Below are 8,279 nucleotides of genomic sequence, written 5' to 3' on the forward strand. Positions count from 1 at the left end.
ATTTATTTATTTGTATTTTTAGTAGAGACGGGGCTTCTCCATGTTGGTCAGGCTGGTCTCAAACTCCTGACCTCAGGTGATCCGCCCCCTTGGCCTCCCAAAGTCCTGGGATTACAGGCATGAGCCACTGTGTCTGGCCAGTAATAGCCATTTTGACTGGTGTAAGATGATACCTCATTGTGGTTTTGATTCGCATTTCTCTAATGAGTAGTGATGTTCAGTGTTTTTTTCATATACTTGCTAGCTGTGCGTATATCTTCTTTTGAAAAGTGTCTGCTCATGTCCTTTGCCCATTTTTAATGGGATTATTTGTTTTATGCTTGTTGATTTGTTTAAGTTCCTTATAGATTCTGGATATTAGACCTTTGTTGAATACATAGTTTGCAAAAAATTTCTCTCATTCTGTAGGTTGTCTGTTTACTCTATTGATACTTTCTTTTGTTGTGCAGTTCTTTAGTTTAATTAGGTCCCACTTGTCAATTATTGTCTTTGTTACAATTGAAGCCTTTTATTTTTTCTAGCCTCAAACCACCAAATATGTTTTTTTAAGATTAAGTTTTAATTGAAAAAGTCATCCATAAATTTGGGGCAAAGAAACTGTTCAATATGTGAAAAAATTATTTTGAGAATAATAAGTAAGTGTCAAGTATGATGACTGGTATGATTTTCTTTTCTGCTCGGGGAAGATCAAGAAATATAATTTTTCTTTGAGTATCCAGTCAATGACTACATTTTTTATTTTGTTTCAAAAGTGTACCTTAATTATAAGCTATCTGTACAAACTCTAACAATAATTGCTTTTATGTGACATTGACCTTAAGTAAGATTAAAATGAACCTTACAGGAATTTGTTGAGCTACTAATGAAAATAGTGATCCTGAAACATGCAAAGTTAATTAACAATATATTTCTAAGTGAATTTCATATTTTATACAAAAGTAGGAGAATATTTCTTAATCCTGTAAAGTTTTAAGAATTTGAGCAAATAAGATTTTACAGTAGAGTCTATTATTTTATAGCAAGAACATAAGAAATTGAAGTTCAAATATGACCAAAACAGTTCTGTCTCATTCTATGGAGGAAGTTATTACTTCCTAGTCGGCCAGTAGTTTTGTAGGCATTATAATATGGGAGTCAAAGACCTTGGGTCTGTTTACAGCTGGAACTAAGTTCACTATTTCCATAGGTGTTCTACAGCAAGGCCATGGTCTAACAACAACACAGAGCAATAATGTCTGAAATCAAAAGAAGTGGCAGTTCGATGTCTCAAATAGCTTTCACACTGAGCCTCTTAAATTGGTTTTCTTTACCCATAAAACAGATGAAGTAACTGAGGCTGTAAAAGAAGTTAATAACTTTCCCAAAATTGCAGAGCTAAATAAGTTTCCAGGCTGGGGCAACTGTGATATAATTGAGTTAAGAATACAAAAAATTGTAGCAGCATTATAGTAGCAGATGATCAGCCTGACTGTTACCAGTGAAAGATGCCAATGGGATACTTAAATGGAGATTTTTTCAGGAGAAAGTGAAATCCTCATTCTGTGGAGTTCAGGAAGTGGGTCAAGAGAAATTGACATCCAACAAACATTTGAATGGTGAATCGAATAAACCATCAGGTGTGTGTGAGTGGAGAAGAGAATTGAGGCCTTGGAGGAAAGGAATGCCACGGTAGGAATGGATCCTATAACATAATGAAGACTAAGGGAAGAAAGAACTTTAAGGAAGAGTTGCTTAATTGTGTCAGATACTATTGAGAGGTCCTTTGGGGTAAAAATAAGACCTTTGAAATAAAATGGACATCAGGGATCTTTTCCTAGCATGGAGGCCCCCAGAAGTTTGGCAGCGTACTAAGTGATGATTTTAATAACCATGTTTCTCACCTAAATGAGGAAGGGCTAATTTTAGAACCATAGTGAAACAAGATGACACACTTTATTACAGGATTTTTTTCCCACTTAAAGACAAGTCTTTTTTTCTCAAATGTTCTTTGGATCTACTTGAATCCTTACATTTTTAATTTTGTGTATAAAATATTTTTTCATTATCTTTATGGAGTAACTCACAGATAATTTATTTAAAAAGCAATGAGTTAGATAATAATCTTAATTTTTCTATTACATAACAATGTTGCTCATAAAATGATTTTTACAAAGTTCAAAAGGTGCTTAAATTTAGAGCCAAGTCTTTTTTCTTTTGTCATCTTTTTATAAACCAAAGAGTGTGCCTTATTTATGCCTTTGATGAGATGTACAGTATGTTGTAAAAAAAGATGTTCTCTCAGTGCTCTGAGGAAGCTCATAAAATGGTGGAAAAGATGCCAAAAGAAATCATTCATTAAAATTACTGCATATCTAGTGGCTCATTGGCTTGAATTTACACTATGAAATTGTTTATTAACTGATTGACTATGTACATGTATAATAGCTAAACACTGGGTACACTTAGGATGGGTAAAAACTGCTCTTTGGTGTCATCTGACGTTCTTGGCTTTTGTTTATTTCCCTGAGGTTGTCTCTTTAATCAGGTAACATTTAGCGAGAGGGGAGAGAACATGCCATGCTGTGTGTGTGTGTGTGTGTGTGTGTGTGTGTGTGTGTGTGTGTGTTTTAAATAGACTTCATTTTTTAGAGCAGGTTTAGGTGCACAGCAAAATTGGGTGGAAAGTAAAGAGAGTTTCTCCACACCCACAAAATCTCCCCCACTATTGATATTCTGTACCAGAGTGGTACATTTGTTATAGTCAGTGAACCTACACTGATACATCCTTATCACCCAGAGTCCATAGTTTTCATTAGGGTTCACTCTTCATGTTGTAAATTCTATGAATTTGGGCAAATGTATAATAACAGGCATCCACCATTACAGTATCACACAAAGTAGTTTCACTGCTCTAAAAAATCCTCTGTGCTCCATCTATTTATCTCTCTCCCTAACCCTTGGCAACCACTGATCTTTTGACTGTCTTCATAGTTTTGCCTTTTCCAGAATGTCGTATAGTTGGAATCATACAGTATGTGGCCTTTTCAGATTGGCTTCTTTCACTTAGTAATATGCATTTAAGTTTCCTCCATGTCTTTTCATGGCTTGATAGCTCTTTTTTTGTGTGAAATAATATTCCATTGTCTAAATGTACTACAGTTTATTTATTCATTCACCTACGGAAGGACATCTTAGTTGCTTCCAAGTATTGACAATTATGAATAAAGCTGCTATAAGCATCTGTGTGCAGACATACACGTGTGTGGAAGTAAGTTTTTAACTCATTTGGTTAAATACCAAGGAATGTGAGTGCTGGATTCTATGATAAGACTTTGTTTAGTGTTGTAAGAAACTACCAGACTGCTTTCCAAAGTGGTTGTGCCATTTTGCATTTCCACCAGCAACAGATGGGAGTTACTGTTTCTCCACATCTTCACCAGCATTGGGTGGTGTGGTTTTATCGATGTTTCGAAGTTTGGACATTTTAACAGGTGTGTAGGAGCATCTAATTGCTGTTTTAATTTGCAATTCCCTAATGACATATGACGTGGAACATCTTTCCATATGCTTATTTGCCATCTGTATATCTCCTTTGGTGAGATGTCTGTTCAAGTATTTTGCTCATTTTTAAAATTAGGTTGTTTGTTTTCTTACTGCTGAGTTTAAGAGTTCTTTGTGTATTTTCAATATCAGTCCTTTATCCAATGTGTCTTTTGCAAATATTTTCTCCCAGTCAGTGGCTTTTCTTCTCATTCTCTTGACATTATATTTAACAGAGGAGAAGTTTTTTAATTTTAGTAAGGTCAAGCTTATCAGTTATGTCTTTCATGGATAGCGCCCTTGGTGTTGTAAAGGGAGCTTTTAAAAATACCAAATACCCAACCCCCCTTTTAGAAATTTTATTTTAATTAGCCTGGGTGAGGCCTGAGCCTCAGCATTCTTTAAACTCTCCATTCAATCCTAAAATTTAAAAGTACAAGTCTAAAGATGTGGAGACCTTTCTCTAGTTTCAGGCAGTAGCTTTCTATGATTAAAAGCAAAAACAAAGCTACTATTTGTTTTACTGGTGACAGTCTACTTTTCTGGCTTTCCTCCTACCTCTTTGACTTCTTCTTTACAGTCTTACTCAGTGTAGGGGAGATCCAGGGCTCCTCCTAGTCTACCATTTCTTCTTTAGCTAGAGTCTGATTCTGGGTGATCTCAGTCAAATAGCTTTAAATACACTCCATAGGTTGACAACCTCCAAATGTATAGCTCCAGCTCTGAAACTGGCCCTGAAATCCAGACCTGTATATCAACCCGTCTTCTTCACATTTCAACTTGGATGTCTTACAAGAATGTCAAACTGAACCTGTTTCAAATGGAGTTAATGCATACAGCTCCACCCCTCACCAAACCTGTGCTTCCCTCACTCCACCATGGGGCAGGAATCACCCTTGATTTCTCTCCTTTTTTTAACTACCACGTCCAATGCAGAGGAAATCTTGTATGTTCTCCCAAATATATCTGAAATCTGTTCACTTCACTCTGTCTCCACTACTTTAACCTTGGTACAAGCTACCACCTTCTCTTGTCTAGGAGATTTCAGTGACTTCTCTCCTGCCACACTTTGCTCCTTTCTATCTCCTTATCTGCACATGATCCATCTTGACATATGAGCCAAAGTGAGCTTCCTGATTGAAGAGACAGACAAAGAGCAAACTCTTCTCTCCTTCCCTCTAGACTCCTGAATCTCAACGTGATTTCTAGAGTTCCACCAGCCATCTGGTGCCCATGAATTGACCTGCCAGAGGAAAACAGAAGCCAACAGTGCTGACTATGATGGAAGTGGAAGGAGCTTGGGTTTTTGATGATATCATGGAGCCACTATACCAGCCGTAGAAACTGCCCACCTCCAGATTGAGCACCATAAATGTCCTTATGTTTTAAGCTATTGATACTCAAGGTTTTGTCATTTGTCTTTAATGTGTCCTTGTGGACATACTCCTACACCACAACCGTAGAAACTTTGTCTGTCTTATTCAATGCCAGAGACCCTGGGATTAGAACAGCTCGGGCAGTTAGGAGGCACTCAAAGAAATTTCTTTTTCTGTATTTCAAAGTTTATTTCAAATTATTTACTATGGCTTTGTGATAATGACATTTAAATAGTCATGCTTTCTGAAAAACAGTTTTTTCATAAAAGAATATTTGTTGAATGAATGCATGGATGAAAGAAAGCACCTGTTTTCAGCCCTGCTGGGCTACTTATCTTTGCTCCTCTGCTTTCGTCTCCTTGCACATATATAACCTCTCCTTTGTCTGGCTTGCCATTTTATCCTCTCCTTTTTAACCCCACTTGGCACCAGATCCCTGACCTTCACTCTGCTCATCACACCCTCCTGGCTTACGGTAGCCTAAATTTAAGCCCAGACAAAATGTATGGCTGCAAGTCACTTCTAAAACTCACCTTTGTCCTCTAGTTCCCACTCTGTGCCTTCAAAGCCCAGATGCGGTGGCGTTCTCCTGGATGCACCACTTCCTCTTATTGTACCTTTTGCTTTTCTTGTGGCACTTATCATGCCCTACCTTGCAGTGTCTTCACAAGTGAACATTTTTCTCTTCCCTGTAATATCATAAACATGTTTAAGAACTGGATCCATGTCCTACTTTTATGTGTCTCCCCAACAAATAGCAGAGCGTTACTATGTAGGTGCTGCTCAGGGAGTTTCTGTTGAACAGGGGCAGCAGAGCGTAGTAGGTAAGCCATGGTCTTTGGAGACAAGAAAGCCAGAGTTCATACCTGCCATTTGCCTGCTGTTTCAACCACAGGCAAGCCACCTAATTTCTCAGAACCTCAGTTTTTCCATTTGTAAAATAGAGACAATAATGGTATCTACTTTATAGAGTTGTTGTGTATTTCTTTGAAAGAGATAATACATACAGAATATTTGGCACAGAGGCTGACAGAGAGCAAACACCCATTAAGTAGCTGCTATTACTATTAACAGGTATTTTTGAATGAATGAATACTATCATATTCATGGGACAACAGAAATTAGCAATCTCACTTGATCATTATAAACTGTGCCTCGTAGATTATGCTGGTTTATTGGGATTACACAAATGCACATACACCATGGATCTTGTTATATACCCACAAAGGAACTTCCTACTTTTGAAATACTGTAGCAGAGACTAGAGCAGACTGACAATGAATCTGAAGCCATTTATTTGTTTGGGAAAGTAACTAGGAGGAAGTGGACACCATGTTTCCATCTGTATGTTAATGATGTTAGTTTGCCTAAATTTGGAAAATGTAGTATTCAGGTTAGGATTCCTGGTTGCCAACCTCAAAAACTGTCTTCAGCTAATTAAAGGAGAAAGGAATGTATTGGCAGGATCTTGGTGGGGGTGGGGATGGGGTGCAATTCACAGAATCACCAGGAAAGCTAGAGCCCCAGGCTCATGAAATGGTGGCAAACACAGATGCAACCAAAGAGACCAAACTACTAAGGATGCAGTCACAGGCCCTGTATCCCCAGATTACTAACTGTCACATTGCTGGACTCGGTAGCTCCCCACACCAGCTGCTGCAACCTCTGGGATCTCGATTCCTGTGGAACCACAAAATCGGCATGCCTTGGTCATTCCTCCCAGATGGCTCATCTGGTGAACCAGACTTGGTTACACCTGGCTCCTCCAGCTGTCCTAAGGAGGGGAGGGGAAACACCTGCTTCTTCAGATTCCGCAACTAGAACTCGGGTCCTATCTCCCACCTGCTTTGGGACGACTCATCCCCCCAGGGGTGTTTGAATGCTGGGTGACTTCTGAAAATATCCACTAGGGCTACCATGAAAGAGAAATCCAACCTGAAACAGGACCAGAAATAAAAGGCTGAGAAGTGATCCCTTGAAAAATTTCTCAGCCAGCTGATAGACATCTCCTTCTGCAAACTCTTCTCTCCCTTAATGTGTAGGAAATAACAGCAGGGGTCCTTTCATCCCTTTGGCAAAGTTAAAGGGAGCCCTCTTTCTCAGCAACATTAATGATGGCCAGTAAAGAAACTACACGTGGCACAGTGACCTTTCTAAAAAGCACGGTGATGAGAAGAAAACAGTTGCTGTTGCCAGCTATCTATTGACAGGCTTAGAAATGGGTTCTCCGGAGCCCATTGTGGGGAGGCAAAGCCTTCCTCTTGAATGGGGCAGCAGATGGTATTCTTTGCCACTCCTGACAAAATAACGGCTGGAAGAAGCAGTGGGACTCCATCTGGGAGAGATCTTGTCTTCTGTGGCCAAGCAGTCAATGTGTTTGCAATCTTTACACTTTCTGTGGTGCTCTTTCAGAAGGGCAGATTGTAGAACGCTGGAAAATTCTGCCCAGGAACTGGGCAGAATTCATGCAACCCTGACAACCTGAAGGCAAAAGATGGCAGGGTGGAGTGGCAAGCATATGTTGAGAAAGCCACAGATTATTTCTTGGGAGAAGTGAAAAGGTGGATGGATGTCAAGCTCTGATATTTGAAAATGTTGGTGGCCAAAGAGTTTATTCCCCCTCCCAATTTGACCCACAAAATTAGGCCAGAAAATGTATTCCTGACTGTTTCCATGGCTCTTACTCAGCTACAAGTCATTTCCCCTTTCAGATTATTTCCAGTTTTAAGGCCCAATTTCCATTTGCTTTTCGATCTTCTGCTTTTAAGACATTTAGCCAATATCATCATCAGCCAAGTGCCAGGTTTTCTTAGAATTGAATTTGTCATTTATCCATGATATTCACAGGTGGATTCTGTTTGTGACTGGCTGATCCAAGGTAGACAGGGTATTTTTTTTTTCCAGGTGAAGTATAAGAAAAGGGATTTCTGGCAATAAAACTGAAAGTTTTAAGACACCTCTTGTAAATATCAGTGACCGGAGTAAAGGTCCCATGGAAAAGTAATAAGGTGAATGTAAATTTATTAATGAATAACAAATGGTTTGATACAGAGTTGAACAAGACAGTTTCAGCATCAACAATTATATGAAGCTCCCAAGAAAAATTTATTTTTGGGTTTTATAATGTATTATTTTTTCCATGAAATATATTTTTTTAATTCTCAGTTTAATTCTTCATCAGTAGTATTAATAAAACAAACTATTCTGGGTCCAAGTTTACCTGACATAAAATAATTATTAAATGTTCTTTGTATTTTCTTCCAAAATTCCTGATGGTTTTCTGTCTTAATGTTAAGCTTTTAAAGGGCAAGAATTATGAAATATTTGCCTTTGTAGTCCCACAGCTCATAACACAGCATGATTCAGCTGCAGGTACTTAACCCA

Source organism: Chlorocebus sabaeus, chromosome X (genome assembly GCF_047675955.1).
Source record: "Chlorocebus sabaeus isolate Y175 chromosome X, mChlSab1.0.hap1, whole genome shotgun sequence".
NCBI classification, from domain to species: Eukaryota; Metazoa; Chordata; class Mammalia; order Primates; family Cercopithecidae; genus Chlorocebus; species Chlorocebus sabaeus.